Source organism: Hyperolius riggenbachi, chromosome 11, assembly GCF_040937935.1.
Source record: "Hyperolius riggenbachi isolate aHypRig1 chromosome 11, aHypRig1.pri, whole genome shotgun sequence".
Classification (NCBI taxonomy): domain Eukaryota; kingdom Metazoa; phylum Chordata; class Amphibia; order Anura; family Hyperoliidae; genus Hyperolius; species Hyperolius riggenbachi.
Window position 1 is genome coordinate 142,920,695 of NC_090656.1, and position 25,414 is coordinate 142,946,108.

At 45.8% G+C, this 25,414-nt stretch overlaps 1 protein-coding gene across 1 annotated transcript in view; it reads left to right on the plus strand.

Annotated features, from left to right (window-relative positions):
* Window positions 1-18,028: 18,028 nt before the first annotated feature.
* The window catches only part of LOC137538060 (sodium/calcium exchanger 1-like), a 242,828-nt gene continuing 235,442 nt past the window's right edge, over window positions 18,029-25,414 (plus strand). Inside the window, exon 1 of the mRNA XM_068260024.1 lies at window positions 18,029-18,112. The gene's annotated coding sequence lies outside the window, so the exon portion shown is untranslated. The remainder of the gene's footprint in view (window positions 18,113-25,414) is intronic.

Consider the following 25,414-nt stretch of genomic DNA (forward strand, 5'->3'; position numbering starts at 1 on the left):
CAGAATGCTATATAGTGTGGCTGAGCGAGGTACACAGAGTGGCAGTAAACAGAATGCTGAGCGAGCGGTGTACTACTATTCCCAGCAGCGACACACAATGACTGGGGGGGACCCTGGCTAGCGTGGCTGGAGCGCGAACTACCCTGCCTGCCTACCCAAAGCTAAACCCACAGACAAATGGCGGAGATATGACGTGGTTCGGGTATTTATTTACCCGAACCACGTGACAGTTCGGCCAATCAGAGCGCGTTCGGGTCCGAACCACGTGACCCGTTCGGCCAATCACAGCGCTAGCCGAACGTTCGGGGAACGTTCGGCCATGCGCTCTTAGTTCGGCCATATGGCCGAACGGTTTGGCCGAGCACCGTCAGGTGTTCGGCCGAACTCGAACATCACCCGAACAGGGTGATGTTCTGCAGAACCCGAACAGTGGCGAACACTGTTCGCCCAACACTACTGCTGAGCTGCTGCTGTCGCCTCCCCCCCCCCCCCCCCCACATACATTACCTGAAGCCTGGTCCCGGGCATCTTCTGCGCATCATGGCATCCGCGTATAACTTTCTGTCACTCCAGTGACAGCGGAAGTACAAATAGAGCGTCCTCTATTTGTACTTCCACTGTCACTGCAGTGACACAGGAAGTTATACAAGGATGTTGTGACGCAGAAGGTGATGCGGAGAAGATGCCAGCCGGGAGGTGATGCGGAGAAGATGCTAGGAGCCAGATTTAGGTAATGTATACCTGCGTCGATCGTGCGCCGCTAGCGATGCGCTCCCTACCCACAGGCGATCGACGGTAATTTCCCGCACGGAGCGATCGATGGGACCGATCTATTTCGGGACAAAATCAATTGAAAGTTAGCGTTTAGCGTGAACGATTTGACAGCAGATTCGATCCCAGTGGTCGAATCTGCTGTCGATCGGCGGGTAATCGGCCTAGTGTATCACCAGCTTAACAGAATCATTGCCATCTGTTTGCTCGCCCCAACAATCTTTTTTTTTGGTGCGGTTTTAACAAGGGATTTATACAATGACAGGGACGTTTGAGGATTTCATGGAAATGTGACTTTGCACAGTCTCTACAATCAGATTAAGTACAATTAAATGCAATCCTGTAGCACCAAAGGGAGAACTATCGGCTCTGTTGTGATGACGTGACACATGTATACTTTTTTTTGCTTATATATCAAGATGTTGCTTGCATATCAAGTCAAAATTTCACAAAAATGTTTGCTTGTATTGCAAAGCGCTCTTAAACCAAGTTATTAATATTATTATTTAGTATTTATATAGCGCCGACATATTACGCAGCGCTGTACAGTGTATATATATTGTCTTGTCGCTAACTGTCCCTCAAAGGAGCTCACAATCTAATCCCTACCATTGCCATATGTCTATATTATGTAGTGTAAGTACTGTAGTCTAGGGCCAATGTTAGGGGGAGCCAATTAACTTATCCGTATGTTTTTGGAATATGGGAGGAAACCGGAGTACCCGGAGGAAACCCACACAGACATGGAGAGAACATACAAACTCTTTGCAGATAGTGATGAAGAACGGATGTGACGTTCGAAACTAGTCGGCGATTCAGCACACGCAGCCGACGTGACGCCAACTGACCCCAGCCATGCTGCCTGTTTGAGAAAGCCGGATTCCGTGCTCGGTTTGGCATGCCCTCCCAATGAGGACATGGATGATAGCGGATGTGGTTGATAGCGGAGCCATCAGGACGCAGCGCGAGAAGGGAGACCACCGTTGTATGTCCCATAGATGGAAAGGGGACGCAGTGTGGATCAAGCACCAACCCTTTAGCGCGAGCTGAGCCTGGCTCAGAAGAGGATCAGTCCTGCTGCCGTGTCCTCTGGGAGTTCGTGAGTAAGGCTGCATGGTCTATACACATGCATTTTGGGGGCCCCCCACCGCCATTCCTGCCATAAAACAACTAGCCTCAGTGCCTCGTATGGATCTCTATTGCCAATGCGGACAGTGTTTAATGCTTGCTTGAGCCTGTGATTCACTCTCGCTATGCATACCTGAGATTTCTGCAGCTGTGGAGTCCCCGAGACTGTTGATTAGTTAGGATCTCTGGAGTGGTGGGAAGGGAAAAAGTTTTTCTGACCCCCCTTTTTTTGTATGTGTATGCCTGGGTGGTTTGGCTGTCTGTCTGGTGTGACGTGTGGTGGTACTGTACAACAGCGCTTTTGTTTTTAACACTGTGACCTGTTGCACAACTTTTTTAAGCTTTGCCTAATAATGAAACGACCTTTTCCATTTTTGCAAGACCCTTGTCACGTTTGGTTTGTCTCTAATTACAAGAGTGTGGGTCAAGTCCAAAATTACTAGCAAATTAAGGAATATTAGGATCGTGGTCCTTCACAACTCCCCGTTCCCCCTCCCCCCTCTTTACTCTTTGCAGATAGTGCCCTGTCTGGGATTCGAACCAGGGACCCAGCGCTGCAAGGCGAGAGAGCTAACCACTACGCCACCGTGCTGCCCACTCTCAATCTAAGGTTTTACTGTATTTATAACGTGCCAACATCTTCCGCAGCACAGTACACACTATATTGTCTTGTCACTTAACTGTCCCTCAGAGGGGCTCACAATCTAATCCCTACCATAGTAATATGTCTATGTATTCCTCAGTGTCTGGAGGTCAGATCTGTCTTAGAACTTCCCAGAAGATATGTCAAATTGGCTTTACCAATTTCCCTGATAACATGGTTCTTTGCGCATATTCCAAGTCCTTAGAGAAGCCATGAAGTATGAACTTTAGAAACACTGTGGGGTCACTGACCCTTGTAAAAGCAGCTACGTGAAGAGAAGCAGAGATAAGAAACAGTCTCTCTCCTTTGAGCTCTGGCATATCTGTGAAGGGTTGCCTTGATCCATGGAGGCCTTGAGTAGGTTTAGCCACTTAAGCCTATCTGGACGAACATTCTCGGCCGTTAGCCTAGTGATCAATGAATGGGATTATTGATCTCATTCATTGATCGAAGACCCCCGCAGAAAAACCGCCAGCCTCTTATCATATGGTGCGGTTTTTCTGAGTAACAAAAAGTTTCCCGTCCTCCTAATGCTTCCTGGAAGCATACGATCATGCTTCCTGGACTTTTTGACTGTAGGCACCTTGTGGCCAAATAGTAAAACTACACCCACATCCATTTTTTATTAAATAAATACATTTTTTTACATTTAAAATGAGCTGTTTACCTCCCACACCAAAAATTACCCAAATAACATGTTTAACCACCCTGGCGGTAATGACGAGCCTGGCTCGTCCAGCAGAAACCTGCTGAAAGTGGTAATGACGAGCCAGGCTCGTCAATACTGCCAGGGAGATTTCCTGTTTCTCTGCGCCGCCAGCTCCACTTTTCCCTCATCAGAGGGATTCCCCAGGATGGCTGGATGCCTGTCTGCACGCTGTGGGTAGCGATCTGTGCTACCCCCAGCATGCAGAACTAGCATCCAGCCACCCTGGGGAATCCCTGTGCAGCCAGCGGGGCAGAGTATGCGCTGGCTATGCGGGCGGGTGGGGGCATCCCCCTTCTATGTGTGCGGATGGCCGAGCGGGGGCTCCCCCTTCTATGCGGGTGAGTGGGGGGATCCCCGTTCTATGTGTGCGGATGGCCGAGCGGGGGCTCCCCCTTCTAAGCCGGGGGAGGGGATCCCCCTTCTATGTGCGCGATGTCCGGGAGGGGGTTCCCCCTTCTAAGCAGGGGAATCCCCCTTCTATGTGGGCGGATATCCGGTTGGGGGATCCCCTTCTAAGGGGTGGGGAATCCCCCTTCTATGTGCGTGATGTCCGGGTGGGGGCTCCCCCTTCTAAGCAAGGGAATACCCCTTCTATGTGGGCGGATGTCCGGTTGGGGATCCCCCTACTTTGGGGGGATCCCCCTTATAAGCGGCGTGCTGTGGGTGTCCCCCTCCTCCCATACGATCTCCCCCCCCCCCCTGTCTGAAGCACCTTGAGGTGGGATCTACTCACCCGAAGGCTCTCTCCTGCGGCGGCTGGCTCACTTCCTCCTCCATTGCCGAAGTCCCGGTCTGTGTAGTTACAGTACGAGGCTTGGTGACGTCACCAAGCCTCGTACTGTAACTACACAGAGAACGAGACTTCGGCAATGAAGGAGGAAGTGAGCCAGCCGCCGCAGGAGAGAGTCTTCTGGTGAGTAGATCCCACCTCAAGGTGCTTCAGACAGGGGGGGGGGAGATCGTATGGGAGGAGGGGGACACCCACAGCACGCCGCTTAGAAGGGGGATCCCCCCAAAGTAGGGGGATCCCCACCCGGACATCCGCCCACATAGAAGGGGTATTACCCTGCTTAGAAGGGGGAGCCCCCACCCGGACATCACGCACATAGAAGGGGGATTCCCCACCCCTTAGAAGGGGGATCCCCCACCCGGATATCCGCCCACATAGAAGGGGGATTCCCCCCCACCCCCTCTTAGGAGGATCCCCCACCTGAACATCCGCCCGCATAGAATAGGGATTCCCCGCCCCTTAGAAGGGGGATCCCCCACCCGGATATCCGCCCACATAGAAGGGGGATTCCCCCCCCCTTAGAAGGAGGATCCCCCACCTGAACATCCGCCCACATAGAATAGGGATTCCCCGCCCCTTAGAAGGGGTAGCCCCCACCCGGCCATCCGCACGCATTCAAAGGGGAATCCCCCCCCCCCCTTAGAATGAGGAGCCCCCACCTGGCAAGGCCATCCGCACACATAGAATGGGGATCCCCCACCCACAAACCTGGCTCCCTATACATCTGACTCCCTATACATCTGGCTCGCTATACATCTGCCTACCTATACATCTGCCTACCTACCTATACATCTGGCTCACTATACATCTGGCTACCTATATACCTGGCTGCACATCTGACTACCTATACATCTGGCTACCTATATACCTGGCTGCACATCTGACTACCTAAAAACCTGGCTATACATCTGGCTCCCTGTATACCTGGCTATACATCTGGGTTTTATACTCACCATTGGCGTGCTGATCCCTCGTCGCAAACCTCTGATAGCTTCCCTAGTGCCTTCTTCCATGTCCCTTGGCAGATTTTTCTTCTCCCTCGGCAATGACATGTCCCCCGCCGATCGGCATTGATGACACCAGAGTCACACAACATCATCAACATCTCAATGCAAACACTTTTTTTTTAATGGAATTCAATACAATAACCTATATTGATTTCAATATAAAAAAAACCGATTACACAAAAAAAAAAAAACTTGAAAATTATTTGAAATTAATTGAACCACTTTTTGCACAGAAATCCTGGGGAAATTGAACGCCAGGGTGGTTAATAAAATAAATAAAAAAAAAAATTACAGTAAAAAAAAACAAAAACATAAATAGTTACCTAAGGGTCTGAACTTTTTAAATATGCATGTCAAAGGAGTATATTAATATATTTTTTTAAATTATGAGCTTGTAAATAGTGATGGACGCAAAATGAAAAAATTCACCTTTATTTCCAAATAAAATATAGGCGTCATACATTGTGATAGGGACATAATTTAAATGGTGTAATAAGTGGGACAAATGAACAAATAAAATACATGGTTTTAATTATGGTAGCACGTATTCATTTCAAACTATAGTGTTAGGGAGACTTGCCAAAGGTCTCCTACTGAATAAGTGCTGGCTTACTGAACAGGCAGAGCTGAGATTCGAACCCTGGTATCCTGTGTCAGAGGTAGAGCCCTTAACCATTACAACATCCAAAATGGATTTAGAATAAATTAATTCTTAGCAAAATGTATCACCCAAAGAAAGCCTAATTGGTGGCGGAAAAAACAAGATATAGATCAATTCATTGTGATGAGTAGTGATAAAGTTATTGGCAAATGAATGGGAGGTGAAAGTTACTCAGATGCAAAAAATAAACAACCCTGTGGGCTTAAGTGGTTAAGCCAGACCTGGTTTTATGACTTTTCAGCAAGGCAAATTAGGCCCCTAGTGGCACATCAGGGGCGGGGGTTGGGAAGGATGATGCCTAACTGCCTGCTGGTGTTTTTTTGTTATTTTTTTACATGGGAGAGTTGGCAGCCTGGAAGGGGGGGGGGGGGCAAGGGTGTATAGGTACCCAGGCAGGCGGGGAGTGGGGCCTCAGCAGAAGCTGGCTGAGCAGAGCGGGAATGAGAGACTCACGTTGACAGGTCCATGCGCGTTTTAGTTCCTGTGTTTGTAAATCAGGAACCGGAAGTACAAGGCGCGTGAGTCCTGGCAACATGCGTCTCTCATTCCCCATTCTGCTCAGGCCGCTCAGCCCACCGTTGCGGACCCGCCCACCTGGCTACCTATACTGGGGCACCTACCTATGCCTAGCTACCGATACTGGAGCACCTACCTATGCCTAGCTACCTATACTGGTTTACCTATCTATGCCTGGCTAGCTACCTATACTGGGGTACCTACGTATGTCTGGCTATCTGTACTGGGGCACCTACCTATGCCTGGTTACCTATATTGGGGTACCTAACACCCTATCTATGCTTAGCTACCTATACTGGGGCACCTACCTATGCCTAGCTACCTATACTTGGACACCTACCTAGATAGCTTTCTATACTGGTACATTTATCTATGCCTAACTACCTATACTGGGACACCTATCTATGCCTAGCTACCTATATTGGGTGCCTGTGATGTATGCGCAGTCACCCACCAATTCTTGTTCCCTTTTCTGCAGTTTGCCATAAAGCCTCAGACCCTGAGGGAATCCTGAAGGCAGTCAACACTGCAGGCAAAGTAACCTTTTGGATTGCGCACACAGTCCATTTTTGATTGTGTATACAATCGATACAATCTGGGCTCTCATACAGAGGCCAGGTCGCTGCCACCAATTCGCAATAAAGCGTACGGATGCGCTAAGTCTAACTCCTGTAGGAAAAAGGGTTAATTTGACAACCTGTCTAGAGATAGCAAAACTATCGATATTAATATCAAAACAGTTATGGTTATGGTACCAGTTATGGTAACGTCTCTACGGAGATATGAATCTTTTTACGGAGATTTTCAGAACAGCACAGAGACAAATAATTTTTAATTGTTTATTTAAAGAAATAATGCAGAACAAAAAATATAGCAATAAAAACAAATTGATACAGAAATAATAAAGATTAAATGGGAAAATAGCTATTGATAGTCTGAGCAATTTGTCAAGTTTGCGATAATAAGTCCTACAGAAGATATAAAGTCCAGTTCTGGAAAGTTCTGTGGAATGGGTAGAAGTCCTTTTATAAACCAGCCAAATCCGTAATGTTATTAGGATGGCTGGAGTCTCTCTCTCTGCCGGAGTATCCTGTCAGTTTTTAACCCTTTCTCTGCCAGAGGGTGTGGATGGTGACTAAAGATGTTCTCCCACCCTTAGCAATCTGAAGTCCGGCCCCTATAGTCTGAGGGACCGAATTGGCATTTTCTCCAATTATGCCATAACTCAGTGGATCTCGGACAGATCATATAAAAACCAGCATTTTACATTCCGTCATCATGTTCTGAACCAATTGATATCAAACTTGCTTGGGGTGACACCTTCTCTGCCGAGGAATTTGATACCTCAGGTATAGAATGTGCCAGATCAATGCTTTGTGGACCAGATACCTCCTGTTCAGATTTAAGGCATATCTGATCATTTTGACATGTTTGGCATCTATGAAACATTGATTAATTTAGTAAAATGTCTGAATGACTTATTCCTTCATATCAAGGCGAATTAAAAGTCATTCTCTCTTAAGCTACGTCTACACGTAGTGATCCGGCGGCGATTTGGCTTATCAATTGAGGTGCTGATGCGGCTTGATTGATAAGATCCGACAGGTCGGATCTCGCCACCGCCGATTCCTTGCTTGTTCCCCTGCTCGTTCCCCACGAGGGGACAATGGCAGGGAATCGAGCGGAAGATAAGCGGCGCCGGTGGGGACGAGGGCGGATCGAATCCGACGCACGAGCGGGCGAGCGGTGATGCGGCGGGTACGCGCGGGGATGCGGAAGAGGCGATCCGGCGGCTAATCGACCCGCCGGATCGCTCCGTCTAGATGTAGCATAACTCTCATCAGGCTAGAGCAGGAATGTGGAGCTAATGATTTTATGAGGGGGTCTGTTCTTCTCCTTATCTTTTAAAACTAGGATGGGGAAACTTCCTGGAGAAGCTTTATTGCCCCCCTGATAGATAACCTTTTTCCTGTGTGGCAGAGGTCTGGTTTTTGCAAGGAACACTTGCTTCTCAACACAGGCTAATGGATTTAAAGGGGTACTCCAGGTCATATTTTGTGCGCATTTTCATGCGCTTGCCGCAATGGCGTTCGCAAAATCGTGACACTACCTACGCCTAGCTACCTATACTGGGGTACCTACTTACCTATACTGGGACACCTACCTATGCCTAGCTACTTATATTTGGGCACCTACCTACCTATACTGGGACACCTACCTATGCCTAGCTGGGACACCAACCTATGCGTAGCTACCTACTGGGGCACCTACCTATGCCTGGCTGCCTAGACTGGGGCACCTACCTATGCCTAGCTACCTATACTGGGGCGCCTACTTATGCCTAGCTACTTATTCTGGGGTACCTACCTATGCCTGGCTACCTGTACTGGGGCACCTACCTATGCCTGACTACCTATACTGGGGCACCTAGCCACTTACCTATGCCTAGCTAGCTATACTGGGGCACCTACCTATGCCTAGCTACCTATACTGGGACATTTACTTATGCCTAGCTACCTATACTGGGACACCTACCTATGCATAGCAACCTATACTGGGACATTTACTTATGCCTAGCTACCTATACTGGGACACCTACCTATGCCTAGCTACCTACCTATGCCTAGCTACCTATACTGGGACACCTACCTATACCTGGCTACCTATACTGGGGCACCTTACTAAGCCTGACTACCTATAGTGGGGGCACCTATGCCTTGCTACATATACTGGGGGCACCTATACTTGGCTAACTATACAGGGGGCACCTATGCCTGGCTAACTATACTGTGGGGCACCTATGCCTTGCTACCTACAGTGCTGCCCATAATTATTCATACCCCTGGCAAATTTTTACGTAAAGTTACTGTTATTCAGCCAGCAAGAAATTTGTTGATGGGAAATGACATAGGTGTCTCCCAAAAGATTTAGACTTATATATATTATTTAGACTTAGACTTAGAATTAGACGATGTACAAGAGGCATTGTTGTGGAAAAAACATTTCTCAGCTTTTATTTACATTTGAGCAAAAAGTGTCCAGTCCAAAATTATTGATAACCTTCACAATAATCAACACAAAAGCCTTTATTGGCTATTATAGCAATCAAACGCTTCCTATAATTGCAGACGAGCCTTTTGCCTCTCTCCACAGGTATTTTTGCCCATTCATCTTTAGCAATGAGCTCCAAAACCTTTCAAGTTGAAGGATCTACTTGCCATCACTCTGATCTTTAGTTCCCTCCACAGATTCTCAATTGGATTTAAGTCAGGACTTGACTGGGCCACTCCAAAATGTTAATGTTGTTGTCTGCTAACCATTTCTTCACCACTTTTGCTGTGTGTTTTGGGTCATTGTCATGTTGAAATGTCCACTGATGGCCAAGGCCAGGTTTCTTTGCAGACTGCCCGATGTTGTTGAGAATCCTCATGTATTACTCGTTTTTCATGGTGCCGTTAACTGTGATTAGGTTTCTTGGTCCATTGGCTGAAAAAACAACCCCAAAGCATTAGGTTCCCACCACCATGTTTGACAGTGTGGATGGTGTTCTTTGGGTTGAAGGGTTCTCCTTTTCTATGTCAAATTAAGGAAACATCATTGTGACCAAATAATTTTGTTTCACAGAAGACCAGAAGTCTTTTTCTTTGTCCAGATGAGCATTTGCAAAGGCCAAGCGAGCTTTTGTGTGCCTTATCTGGAGAAGTGCAGAACATCTTGTATTTTTTAATAATAGTTTGCACTGTAGCCACTGGAACTGGATAACATTTAGAAATGGCCTTGTAGCCCTTTCCTGACTTGTGAGCAGCCACAATGTGCAGCTGCAGGTCCTCCCAGAGCTCCTTTGTCTTAGCCATGACTGTCCACAAACCAACTGCAGAGAGCTGCTGTTTTTCACCTGTTGAATTGATTAAAACAGCTGTTCCCAATTAATCAGGGTAATTAGGATGCTTCAGAACAGCTTGGACTATTTGGAATGGTATAGAACTTTGGATTTCCCCATAAACTGTGACAGTTTGTGAAGGGTATGAATAATTTTGGACTGGACACTTTTTGCTCAAATTTAAATAAAAACGGAGAAATGTTTTTTTTTCCACAATAATTCACTTTTGTACATCGTCTTATTATCTTTTGGGAGACACCAATGTAATTTCCCATCAAAAAATTACCTGCTGGTTGAATAAAAGTAACTTTAAGTCAAAATTTGACAGGGGTATGAATAATTATGGGCAGCACTGTATACTGGGGGCACCTAAGCCTGGCTACCTATAGTGGGGGCACCTATTCCCCCAGTATAGGTGCCCCCACCTATGCCTGGCTACCTAGGCTAAGGAGAACAGAGGTGACACACAGGGGCAACAGAGTGGTACAAGGGGACAAAAGAGGCACATGGTGTGTATTTTGGGGGATACGCTGACGCATTGGGCCTGATTCACAAAGCGGTGATAACTCAGTTATCACGCCTAAAAGACTTTAGGCGTGGTAAGCTTTGCACCACTGAGTTAGCACCGTTTTGTGCTCTTTATCGCGCGCAAAGTCCCGCGCGCAAAGTTTTGCGTGCGCAATCGCGCAACTTCGCACGCAGCGCCCATAGGGTTTAATGGGCGCATCGCACGCACTGCACCGTACGCCGCGCGAGTTTCATTTAATCACGCCTAAACTGAGTTTAGGCATGATAAAGGGCTTTTCACAGGCGTGCAAACACTTTGCACCGCTTTGTGAATCAGGCCCATTGTGTGTATATGGGAAGATACTCTGAAACATTGTGTTTATTTTGGGGGATGCACTGCCACATTATTGGGGGGGAAATGCGACATTATGGATATTTTGTGGGGTAACTCTGCCGCACTTTTTATTTTGTGGAAACGCTGCCCCATTATGTGTATCTGTCTGTCCTTGTATTTTTTTTTTTGTTTGTGTTTGCGTTTGTTAAGCAACTGCCAAGACAAATTCCTTGTAGGTGCAAACTTACTTGGCAAAATAAATTGATTCTGATTCTATTTTGTCAGAACGATGACGTACTATGTATATTTTGTGGAGAATGCTGCCTCATTATGTGTATTTAGTTGAACAATGCTGCATTATGTTTATGTTGTGGGAATGCTGTCACATTATTTGTATTTTGGGGTAAACTGCTTAGCGCCGGGAGAATCTTCTGTTTTTAATTATCACCCATACTGAGTTCTGGGACTCACTCAGTTCTCTTTTGCAGCTCCCATAAAACTGCGCCAATACCAAACTGTGTCAATATGTATTTTTATAGCACTGACATCTTCTGCAGCATTTTACAGAGTACATAGTCATGTCAGTGACTGTCCTCTGAGGAGCTCACAATCTTATCCTGCCATAGTCATAGTCTAATATCCTACCATGTTATTATTATGTATTTATATAGCACTGGCATCTTCTGTAGCATTTTACAGAGAACATAGTCATGTTACTGACTGTCCTCGACATGACAGCTAGCAATACCTACCACCATTTTGTGGGAGGGAACACTGGCTAATGTGTTTTTATGGTGGGAACATTTCCTACTTGCTTGTTTAAAGGTCACTTTACTCATATCTGTGGAGGAAACACGGGCCCACTGACTTTGTGTTGCACTCTTACTAGGAAATTTTTATTGGCGATGCCCACTGCATGTTATGAACACGACCACTGCATTTTGTGGCCACGCCCATTTTTCCACAGCGCACTTCGTGCAATGAAAATGTCCTTCGGGAAAAGGGGGGGTTATAGGTGTGAAGTACCTAGGCCAGCCCGGACCCTAAATACAGGTACAATGGAAATAGCTGGGTGAACAGCATCACAGGCCTAACAAGCCTGGAAGGTAGCCGGTGCCTAGTCTCAGCTGGATTGCTCACACAGCTTACACCTTGCATAAAACAAAAAAGAGACGGCACACCACTGGCTGCAAAATTATTGCTGTATTGAGTGGACAAAAACACTACATGTTACGGATAAACCTTCCTCAGGTGTTAAACAGCAATGAAGTGTACAAATACAAATTTATATACAAATTCAAATGTGAGCACCACACCCGCATTTGCTCCTCCCATGGAGCTAATTAACCCTTAAGTCCCAGTTCTCAAAAGTACATAAAATGAAGTGGTCATTTGGCACTCCTTCACGGCTACCAATAAAAATACATCAATAACTGACCGTACTCCTGGCACTTCCGAAAAAGGACTGCCATAGAACCACCTGTGGAAAAAACATGTGGTTATAACAATGTATCAATACCTGCTGTAATCATAAATAGATACAATTGAAATCACATTGCACAATCCCTATAAAAAACACCTGAGAGGCAACCTCTCATTCATGCCTCTAGGGGCCACTACATCCAGAGAATAAATCCATCTTGCCTCTTTCTGTTTCAACAATTTTTCTAAATTTCCCCCTCTATTGGAGGGATTCACAGCTTCTAATACACACAATCGCAACTGTGCAGCATTATGACCTGCTTCAAAAAAATGTCTGGCCACAGATGTATCATAATTCTTGCGTTCCCCTTCTGCATATTTAGTAACTGCCCGTTTATGTTCCTGTATTCGAGTTGTAACAGGTCTAGTGGTCTCACCAACGTACATGAGCCCACATGGGCTTTTCAGCCCATATACGACCCATGCCGTGGAACAATAATGTTAACGGACCCTAAATACAGCCCTGAATCCAAGATGGATGGCTGGGGCAAACACATGTTAATTGCACTCAGCATAGTTTGGGACAGAGCTGCTAGAAGCTAGGGCTCTTTCAACTCTGTACTGGAAAAGTGTAACACTTTTGCTAGGCTAGGTGATTGTAATTGAAATATGATGCAATCAATGTGACAAATGGTGAATGTGTTACACATGCACGAGCGGCTCCATCCTACTACAGAGGCGCTGGCTGACTTGCACCTGCACAGTGTGGCTTTGCTAATACATGGCTGGAAGTACAGCCAGGCGAATGGTTCAGAGGGTCCCAGCACTGGTATGGCAAGCTCGAGGGGAATGGGGGAAGGCCATGGATTATCTAGAGGCTTTACTTTACTGAGGTGAGTATCTAACGTTTTCTCCCCGTGTAACATCACGAATGCGCCACTCCATCATCCCTCCACCCCCCTGCATAGCTACAGAATGTGAATGTGTTATCAGCTACACAGCTGACACGCGTCTATATAGGCCGTCCAGCGATGTCGCCCCAGGAGAATGGGTCCTGATCCTCGACAGGTGACATCAATCAGTAGGTGTGTACGCACCTTTAGCCAGACTTGGTTTTAGGACTTTTGTCAACTAATCCATGCTGGATGGATGGGGTAAATACATTTTAATTCCACTCAGCTCATCTTGGGACAGAGCTGTGAAAAGCTAATTGATTATGTACTGTAAAAGTTTAACCCTTTGCTAGGCTGGGAAATTGTAATTGAAATATGATGCATTCGATATGAAAAATGTTGAATGTGTCACACATAACTTTTTCCTCTGGGCATGAGTGGCACCGTGCTACTGCTACTACTACTCCGTGCTACTACTCAGAAGTATTCCGTGTATTAATGAGAAGAAGACAAGTTCTATCAGGCACTGCAGTTGCTTGAAGTTTATTCAATGACCAAGCATTGAGTGAATCAACAACATGTGAACTTGCTGCATTCAAAAATAGGTACATAGGTCACAAGAAGTACATTTGTACTGTAGTGGCATAAATGAACATTTCTGAATGAGATAGATGTCCTACCATATCATAAGTGGGTGGCGGTGGGTGCAGGGCAGAAACGGGTAGCCTAACAACTGTTTCGCATTGCGGTGCTTCTTCCGAGGCTGATCCACGCCATTACTAATCAAACACTGGGCTTTTGTATCACGTGTTTGGGCGGATGAGGCGATGACGTACACATCGCACCGATATGCGTAATAACGTTCGTGTTAACCAAAAAGGTACAGTTCCCGAAAAGACGTCGCTCCGATAAAGCGTCACAAGCTACGCGTCAGCGTAGACCATGCGTACCACAATGGAACGCGCGCTGAGGCGTAACTTAGTACTCACTGAGCCTGTAAAGATGGTGTATTCACCATCTTCAAGGAGTATATTACTTCCTAAATGCAAAAAATATGCAAAGACATGTTGGCTGTTTAAAAGGCTATACAACTGTACAAAAAACAAACGTGCTCGTGAAACGTGGACATACGTGTAAACGCTAAAACTAAAAAATACATTTACAGTAGGAAACATCTATCCTATTCAATATCAAAATTTCAATATTTATCATTAACAGTCATATGCTATAATTGGTAGAAATCTCCTCACCATGACCTTCACACAATTAGGTCAATGAAACCCAACGGATCAAGGGCTTCACTTTTAACCACTTGAGGACCCAGCCTTTACCCCCCCTTAAGGACCAGCGCTTATTACAGAGATCTGTGCTGGGTGGGCTCTACAGCCCCCAGCACAGATCAACCATTAGGCAGAGCGACCAGATCGCCCCCCCTTTTTTCCCCACTAGGGGAATGATGTGCTGGGGGGGTCTGATCGCTCCTGCCTGCGTGTGGCTGGCGGGTGGGGCACCTCAAAGCCCCCTCCACCGCAGGATTCCCCCTCTCCCTCTCCTCCCTCCCTTCCCCGGAGATCGGAGGCTGCACAGGAACGGATCTGTCCTGTGCAGCCTCTAACAGGCTCCTGCCTGTCATGTGACAGCGATCCCCGACCGCTGATTGGCCGGGGATCGCTGATCTGGTACAACGCTGCTACTGTTAGCAGCATTGTACAAATGTAAACAAAGCGGATTATTTCCGCTTGTGTTTACATTTAGCCTGCGAGCCGCGATCGGCGGCCCGTAGGCTATTCACGGAGCCCCCCGCCGTGAATTGTCAGGAAGCAGCCGCTCGCGCGAGCGCCTGTTTCCTGATTAATTAGCCTGCAGCCGGTGGTCCTGCAGCTACCACTTTGCCGACGCGCGTTATGAGTGCGCGGTCGGCAAGTGGTTAATAATTAAAACTGACTCTTTCCTTAACAATAAGCGTGCACAATCCCCACCTCTTGTGGTGGTCATGACTTGTACCAGGCCACAGAATCTGAGTACCCCCGGATCACTACCATGTACCTACCAGACATGGTCAATCATTCTGCTGGCTCCTTTACCGTTCTCAATGGAACTGCAATGTGCCTGTATCCTTTCCTTCAAGGGACAAGTAGTTTTTTTTCCAATGTAAAATCGGCCACAGGTGCACCACAGAGCAGTGTTCCGTCAGTGCACCTGCTCAGTGCGGCCGCGCTCGTTTATGGATGGGAGCATGGCCGTGAGAAAGAAGAGTGCTACGGGATCCAACAGTAGGTTTCAGAAGGAGCTTCAAAATATCTAGATGTATGACCACCTTTACTGCGTTAGTATTATATAGTTGTTTGTCAGTTCTTACTTTTGTCAATGTCTGGTGGAAGGTAGGTAGGCTGATACTACTAAGGATTTCCCAAGGCTTCCTTATCTCACTTTCAAGCAAAACTGGGCCTCTTGTTCTCTTGATCATAACTTTAGCCATAGACCCTGAACAAGCTTGCAGATCAGGTGCTCTGACTCAAGTCAAACTGGATTAGCCACAGGCTTGTGTCACACATAACGTTTTCCTTTGGGCATGAGTGGCACCGTGCGTCTGCTACTACTACTCCATGCTACTGCGCAGGAGTGTTTCGTCAGTGCACCTGCTCAGTGCGGCCACGCTCGTTTATGGATGGGAGCACAGCTGTGAAGAAGAAGAGGGTTATCGGATCCAACAGTAGGTTTAAGAAGGATCGGAGAAGCCTCTGGAGGATCCAGAGACTTCCTCTACTGAGGTAGTGTCTTTTTGTTTTTAAAATCACAGGTTTGCTTTAACAGCCTTGAAAGTTACACTCTTCAGTAGGACGTGCTAGGTCACGAGGGGACCTGGTCTCAGCAGGGGCAGCTCTTGGCTCAAGGTGTCCCTGGGCAGAGAAAGAATTGGTGACCCGTTTGGCCGCCAATGTCAATATATTCTATGCACGGTGAATAGCAACATCTGTTGTAGACACTGCATAACCGCCTTGTGCTTGTGACACAAATGTTTAACATTTACCACTGTGTTTTGCCTCCCGGTGACTAGGCTACAGTGCCTTTACTAGTGACGCAGGTGCCAGCACAGCACACGGAAAGGGTCTCACTGTGACCTGCTGCACTGCAGTGACAGAGGCACTGACAATGGCAGTGACGTATGCAGCCATAGTGACCAGGTCATCCGTCGGTAAGTGTTTGTGACGATACCCCCTGGGAATGGTGGCCCTGGGTACATGCACAGATGGCACATGCCTAAGGCCGCCCCTGGACTCAGTATGGTGTGGTAGAATGTTCACTGGCAATTCAGTGTCATTTTTTTCCCTGTACAAAGTTGCTAAATGAAGACATTATTGACACTACGGCCCAGTGCACACCAAAACCACTGGCAGATCCTCAAAACGCTAGCGGTTTTTGGAGCAGATTTCAGAGCGATTCTAGGCATGTTTAGAGACGTTTTCTAAACATGTCTAGCGTTTTTGGGAGCGCTTTTGTGTAGCAGATTACAAATATTGTTACAGTAAAAGCTGTTACTGAACAGCTACTGTAACAAAAACGCCTGGAAAACCGATGTAGCGTTTTCCAAAGCAGTTTGCGTTTTTGCTATACTTTACATTGCAGAAACGCTTCTGCAAACCGCAAACGTGCAGCAGGAGGCACGTGTGCGGTTTGCTAAAAACCTCAAACCGCTTGTGTGCACCATCTCATTGAAATACATTAGCCAAGCACTTCCACAGGCGGATGCGGTTGGCGGATCGCTGCTAAAACCGCACGGTGTGCACTGGGCCTTAAAAGGTGAAGTGAAGTAAGGATTCGGAATACTTTCTCCTATGAAAAGTGAGGTTGTAGAAGAAGTTATCTTACAAGGGAGGACTGAGCAGCTAGAAGAGTTAAATTAAGCAGTGAATGAGAGAGGTCAGATGATGTTGCTGCAGAAAGATAGGGCATATTATACTGTTAATGAACAAGTATGATATGATGCTGGTAAAGCAGTGCAATACTGTTGAAAAAGATGTATGACCTTATCCTTTAACAGAGTGAGGGCAATAGCACAAAGGTCATATAATAATGTTGTAGAGGAGGTTAACTTTGAAAGTACAAGGCAGGACAATATGGTGCAAGCGGCAATTGGCATTAATGTAGTTGCAGAATAAGAAACGTTAAAAATGCTTCAGCAGTTGAAAGGTTAAGTGTTGCTCAGGCAGGCGAGGGATTAATGTCTGATATAAATCCTGTCACGGTTGTTACAGTCTCTGTCAGAGGAAAATGTTCTCATTTCTAATCTGCATTTCAAAATGAGTTTCTACATACAGTAGTTATTTACTGCATATTCTAGGCTAGATATATTTATTTGCATTCATATGTGTATATCATAATGTGTAAATCGGTCATTGGGTGCACACATCAAACACACATGCACCACATACACTGAATGTATAATGCATGTGCTTGGTTACTGTTTTTTCCCACCGTTCTCTTTTTCACGTATACCTAGTCTCCATTCTCACTCCCCCTTATCACACACACACACACATACATTCACTGTCTACATCCCTTCATTCGCTCTATACGCTCCTGTATCTCACACATTCTCTTCCCCTCCTCCTCCTCCTTTCTCATTACAGTGCAGTGTGTGTAGCTGCAGTATACAGGGACACTGATTTTTTTCTTTTGTGAGTGTGTGTGTGTGTGTGTTAGTGTGCGCGTGGTGAGTGCATTGCTACAGAAGCAGAAACTCATGCCTTTTCACAGAGCAGAAGACTTATGATTTTACACATGCGTGCTCTCACACACGCCAGCTTACCGCGCTGCTGAAAAGGGGATGCACAACGGTGGATTCATAAGGTGACTGCTCTTTCTAAATTTGGGGGAGAGGGAAGTGTGGTGGCATGGGGAGGAGGTCTGCAGTATATGGCGAACATAGGAAAAGTAAATTAATGAATCTTCAGTATTGTGGGAATTACAGGGGCAGCGTGTGTAGCAGAAGGGCAGGTGCAGATAAGACGACGAGATGGAGAAGAAAAAGGTGAGAGGAAACGATTAACTGTATCGTCGAAAGATTGACAGGAAAGAGATACCCTGAAAGGTGCAGCTGCAGACATAGAATGAGTTGAGTTAGGAATGCGGGTTAGGGAGAAACAGGGTCATTGAGCAATAGCGGAGCGCACGGAAGAGGGAGAAGAAAGCAGACAATCAGAATGTTAACTTATAAGAACGTGAAGATGCCGTACTAAGTGAATGTGAATGGAATAACAACCTAGAGTAAACCAGAAGATTAAACCAAAGATTAATGTCACAAATTCGCACTGTGCGAAATTATGGAAACATTACACCAGAAAGATTACTGAGTAATGGAGGCAGTGAAATGAGCGGATTACATGATTTATTATAGAGGACATAAAAGGGTTCAGGAAAAAAGTCCCCTAAGTGAATTACAGTTTACTACAGCTAATTATCAGCAATGAGAAGGATAGAAATATCATTCATCTTGGATGGGATGCTCTTTTAAAATGGGTTTAACGAGAACTCTTTTACTATATGTAGCACAGTTATGGTGGCCAGTCAAGCAGTTGTTTGAATTATGAGTGGTTTCCTTTTTATGCAGTAAAACAAAGACAGTGTTGCATGAATAACTCCCCGCTAATGCTGGGTACACACAATGCTATTTCCCGTCCAATCGACAGGAATCTGACAATTATTTCCATCATGTCCGATCTGCTCTCGTTCAATAACGGGATTGATTTTGCAAAGTTATCACAGGAAAATCCATTTATCGATTAGTAGCAGTTTGGACATGTACACACGATGCAACTTCCTGTGAGATTACCCGTTGATTGGATGGACCAAGCATCAATGTTCCCAAAGTCTATTCGAATAAAGCTGTAAGGATAGGTGTTATTGTGTGAATGATTTAGGATGAGATGGGATAGTGATCCCTTATTTTGTAAATGTTTTGGCACTATATCACAGTTTACATTATATCAGTTCTAGATTTGGGGTGGGAGCTACCATGGTATACTAAGCAGATTTGTGGTAGGTGTGACATGATCAGTATATATAGTCACACTACAAATGCCCATATGTCTAGCGATGTATGTGCAGATCGACAATAAGACAGATCCCTCTCTGATCTAATCTGATCAGAGAGAGATCTGTTGCCTGCCCATACATTACTGACTGATTCCTGATAGATTTCAACATGAAATCTATCAGGAACTGGCCTACCTCCACAGGCACACTTGTATGTCACTGTCAGGATGTCAGCAGAGGACACTGAGTCACGATAATGCTGTTACTGCCGTGTACCTGATTAAACACTTTTGAGATTTTACAACATGTCCAATCGACGCATTCAACTGATTTTGTCCCGGGAATTAGTCATCGATCAGGCTGACATGTTAGGCCAACGATTTTAATCCGATTCCATAAAATTATCGAATCGGATGGTTGATCGAACCACAGAATCTTTATATGTATGACCACCTTTACTGCATTAGTATTATATAGTTGTTTGTCAGTTCTTACTTTTGTCAATGTCTGGTGGAAGGTTGGTAGGCTGATACTACTATGGATTTTCCAAGGCTTCTTTATCTATCTTTATCGAGCAAAACTGGGCCTCATTATATGTTATTGCTCAACTTGTGCCAGGAACTGAGTGATTCACTAGTTGATACATGCTTGTTCCAGGTGAGTAATTCAGGCACAGAAAGATCAGCATGACAACCAGGCAACTGGTATTGTTTAAAGTCATTGGGAATCTAGATAAAAAAGCCAGATACTTACCTAAGGAGAGGGAAGGCTCTGGGTCCTAATGAGCCTTCCCTCTCCTCGCCCGGTGCCCACGGTGCAGCACTGGCTCCCCCATTTGAATCCCCCTGCCGCAGGGCATTTCAGAAGTTACCATAACACTACACATTACAACTTCGATGCTAACGTTGCACTGTAAACGACCCATAGGATTAGCATTGCAGTGCAGTAAGCACTTTGAAATGTATCACGGGTGGTGACATCTTTAGGGTAGGAATCCACTAGGGTGTTTTTGGCAGCGTTTTGGGACAATCTCCGGCAGTTCCCAAAAACGCATTGCCAATGAAAGTGAGTGAGACTAAACCCTTTAGTGCGATTGCAATTAGGGGTAATCGCAATCGCAGTACATGCAGCATTTTGCGCTCACTGCAAAGTATAAAAGCACTGCATAAATCGTTTATCAAAGCAATTATGCAGCGCTTTAGGGGCCTGAGTGATTAGCTTTGCAAAAAACTTTAATATACTTACCGGGTCTCTGTATTTCCTTCTTCCATCCGTAGCTCGGCCCCCGAAAGGAAGAGGTCACGGGCGCTTCTCTGATTGGTCATAGAGAAGCACCTATGACCTCTTCCTTTAGGGGACGGGACTATGGACGGAAGAAGGATGCCTGGTAAGTATAATACAGTTTTATTTAAAAAAAAAAAACGCAAATCAGAATCGCTGTGCAGGTTACTGTACAGCAGTTCTAAGCGTCAGGTAATCGACATCACAAATGCCCTAGGGATTGCTACAAGCAGTGCTGCGGCAATTTTAAAGCGTTGCAGCGATTCCTCGTGGGTTCCAGGCATTAGTGATGGCAATCTGCATCGCTGAGGAATGGTTGGGTGTTGGGTGTTCTGAGCTAAATTGAAAAAAACACCTGGTCTCCCAAGTGCACTGGGAGAAAATGGGTGCATAGCTAATCAGCCTAGGCAGGACATCACTGAGAAGGCAGGGTTACATACCAATATATAGATATAGGAGTCTCTAAAGCTGAAACCAAGAAAATTAATGTAAGGCCGGATCAACACTATAAGTGCTTTTCTGAGCACTTTGTAATTGATTAGCGCTTTCTGAGCGCTTTATAAAAATTTCTCCCATTCACTTTCATTAAAATCGTGGTAAAAATCGCCACAATCACGTACGTGAAGTCGTGCCGATTTGAATGTGATTTTTACCGTGATTTTAATGAAAGTGAATGGGAGTAATTTTTTAAAAGCGCTAATCAATCACAAAGCACTTATAGTGTGGATCCGGCCTAAAAGTTTGTACCCTGAACAATTTACTGCATTCTACTATATGTCGTTGCAGTTCCTCTTTAAACAGCCCAAATAAGAAATGCATATATATAATGACCACTACTGATTATGCAATGTGGTTTACTATTCCTGTACAATCTGTTAGTTTACCTTAGTCCTAGCATTTAAAGAGGAGCTGATAGGTATAGGGTCTCAGAGAAAATAAACACATATATCAGTAGCTAAACATTGGCTGTACTTACATTACATATGCATTTCACTGTCCACGTTTGGATTTCACAGAATCTTTATATAGTATTTGCAGAGAATGATGCTCCTGACAGCTCATGGCAGGTTCCATGTTTGTCTGTCTCCTATGAAGCCAAATGTGTCGTCATGTCCTGCCTGCTTCCTGATGATAAGACTCACACAAAAGATCGGTAATGTAAAACACTACTGTGCAGTGAATATTAATTAGCCATGTGGCTAGGAACAATAGCGGACTCCTGCAGTGTACTCTGCCGGGAGTTTATTCAGTGTTGTGAGCTGCTGGTCTTGTAACAGGAGCCCTGTAACTTATCACTAGCAGCCGAGGGGAGGGCCCCAGAATGCTTTGCTGTATGGTATGCGGCTCTCGGCTTCTTAAGAGCTTGGGTCTAACATCCTTGCAGTTCAGCACACATCAAAACTAAGAGAGATTTTTAACTTCAGTATTGCCTTTTTGGCTTCCTTCTGTTTAACACAGGAGAATAGAGGTTTAAATTAGCTTTTGCAGCCTGACAGTTACTCTTTAAAGTGACCCTGTAGGGAAAAAAGTGCCCCTAGGCAGTACTTACTTCAGGAGAGGAAAGCCTCTGGATCCTAAAGAGGCTTCCCCCGTCCTTCTCAGCAGAAGCGATCCATCGGTGGGACCCCCAAAAGTCCTGCGTGCAGGTGAGCTAGCAGCTTTCCTTTCAGGCTCTGTCAGCAATAGCCAAGCACGATTGGGTCCGCTCTACTGCGCAGGCACATTCTATGCAGTCTGTTCCTATGCAGTAGAGCGGACCCGATCAGGCTCTGCTATCAGAGGCGTATCTGGGTAATATGGCGCCTAGGGCAAACAGTGGAATTGCGCCCCCTCCCCCACCACAACCACTACAACAAAACATTCTCCCATAGGACCTAAAACGCACATGCTACCAGATAAAAGAATCAAGTTGATCCATACCTCCAGATAAAAGAATTAAGTAGTCATATACCGCCCAATAAAAATATTGAAATCATGTGCTTCCAGATAAAAGGATATGGTAGTCACAAGCATCCAGATAAAACAAGTAGTCACACACCTCCAGATAACATGATTAAGTAGCCAAGTGCCTCACGATAAACAAATTAAATAGCCAGCTGTGACAAGATAAGATAATTAGCCTGCCCTATATGTTCCTCAGATAATAGGGTCTATAGGCTCATACACACGTCAGCTTTTTTCAAACGACCGGTCGTCTGGACGTCCAAACGTCTGGTCGTTTAGCCATCAAATCGGGCATGTGTACAGTTAGTCGTTCAGCTGATAACGCTGGTTTTCACGGATCCGCTTGGCGGATTGGTCAAAACCAGCGTTATCAGCTGAACAACCGACTGTACACACACCCGATTTGACGTCCAAACGACCGGCCGTTTGGAAAAATCCGACGTGTGTATGAGCCTTACGGGTTGATACTAAATTGGTGAGACTTAACCACCTTAGCGGTATGGACGAGCTCAGCTCGTCCATTACCGCCAGAGGGTGCCGCTCAGGCCCTGCTGGGCCGATTTGAATGAAATAAAGTGCAGCACACGCAGCCGGCACTTTGCCAGCCGCGTGTGCTGCCTGATCGCCGCCGCTCTGCGGCGATCCGCCGCGAGCAGCGCCGAAAGAGGGTCCCCCCAGCCGCCTGAGCCCTGCGCAGCCGGAACAAATAGTTCCGGCCAGCGCTAAGGGCTGGATCGGAGGCGGCTGACGTCAGGACGTCGGCTGACGTCCATGACGTCACTCCGCTCGTCGCCATGGCGACGAAGTAAACAAAACACGGAAGGCCGCTCATTGTGGCCTTCCGTGTTACTTTTGGCCGCCGGAGGCGATCAGAAGAACGCCTCCGGAGCGCCCTCTGGTGGGCTTTCATGCAGCCAACTTTCAGTTGGCTGCATGAAATAGTTTTTTTTTTATTTAAAAAAAACCCTCCCGCAGCCACCCTGGCGATCTTAATAGAACGCCAGGGTGGTTAAGCTGAATATGGTAGCTATCTTTATGATATAAAAAAAGAGCTCTCAGATATAAAGTTCCCAAGTGAATAAGTGTAGGGGGTCATTGTAGATCCCTTACCTACAGTAAAAATAAACACGTACATACATACAGTACATAAATCCCACCAACACAACTCACATATATAAATACACACACCAAGACACACATACATACAGTAAAATTCAGAGACACACAAACATACTGTACACACACATATACACATAAAGAACTGTCACAAAGACACAAACACAAGCAGACCCTGTACACAAAAAAGACACTAACACACATATATAAATACACACACACACACACACACACACACACACACACACACACACACACACACACACATTATTATTATTATTATTATTTAGTATTTATATAGCGCCGACATATTACGCAGCGCTGTACAGTGTATATATATATATATATCTTGTCACTGTACATTCGCAAACCCACGCACACCCTGTACACAATGATACACACACATACATACCGTACAGTACACTCAGAAACACACACATACTGTATACACACATGCACACTAACAATCCTATAAACTCACAGACACGTATAGAGTAATTCACACACACCCAAAGACTTACGCACACATAAATACTAGCACACACACTCAAAAACACACATACATACTGTACACTCAAAGACATACTCACAGGCATACTGTACACACACAAATTCACAAACACCATACTGTACATACACACACACACACAACATCCTCACAACAGTTCACTGAGCCATTTAGAACTTTCCTATTACATATACTGGACATGATATCCTTCCAAATGTGACATTATAAAGCAGCTCTGCATTGCTCAGCCATTGGTCAGTGTTACAAGTTCTACCTCTGTCTGACAGTAACCTGCTTTCTTTATTCGCTACAGACCTTGCTAATCCCGCAGTTCACTTCCCGGAGCTGTGGCCCTTCACATTTTTCTGCCAGTCATAACTTTTCTATTTCCCAGGCACTCCATCTCTCTCTCCCAAGCGTGCAGTTTCCGGGGCTCGTCTGGGACACAGCGCCACCTACTGGAAGCAGGGAGCATCTGCAGCCGGAAATGCTGCTCTCTCTCACAGATTTTTTTTACCTTGCCGCGGATCTGTGAAAATCGGCAGCAGGGACCGGGAGGCAGCAGCGGCAGAACGGGGGCAGACATGGCACCCATGGTGCTGTGGCGCCCATAGCACCAGCCATGCCTGCACCCCTCTAGATCCGCCACTGTCTGCTATTTCTGCTGGAGCCCAAGCGAAAAGCCGCAAGTGCGTCTGCACGCATTGGTGAATGTTATTAACATTGCTGTCGTTTGTTCGGGGGGGGGGGGGGGGGGGGGGGGGTTGTCGGGCAGCGCTGGATTGGGCTGGCTAAGGGGGAAGTCTCATTAGGATCCAGAAACTTCCCCCGCTCCAGGTAAGTATCAGTTTTGTTTTTTTAATTTTAAAGTTACTAATTCTCTTTAAGTTCAGTTATATTATGATATTTTTGGTCAAAGCTATTAAAGATTTTGTAGCTCAAGTAAGGCCACACTTTCTAAAGCTAAGTTCACGCTATTTGCATTGCGTAATGCTATCGCTATAACACTGCACGTAATAATGTGGACGTTATTTTTCCTAGCAAGACAATTGCTATGGTAACATGCTCATTATCACACACATTATTCAGAAACACACTGTTGAAAGTACATTTACATAACATGGTCCATTACAATGCTGAGATGTGAACCTTTCCATACAGTTGCATCCAGCAACACGCATAGTGTGAACGCATCCTTTATGTGCATTATACCCTTATATGGTCCACTAGTCACCTTGTATTTGCTAAATATAGCTGTTAATTGTGGG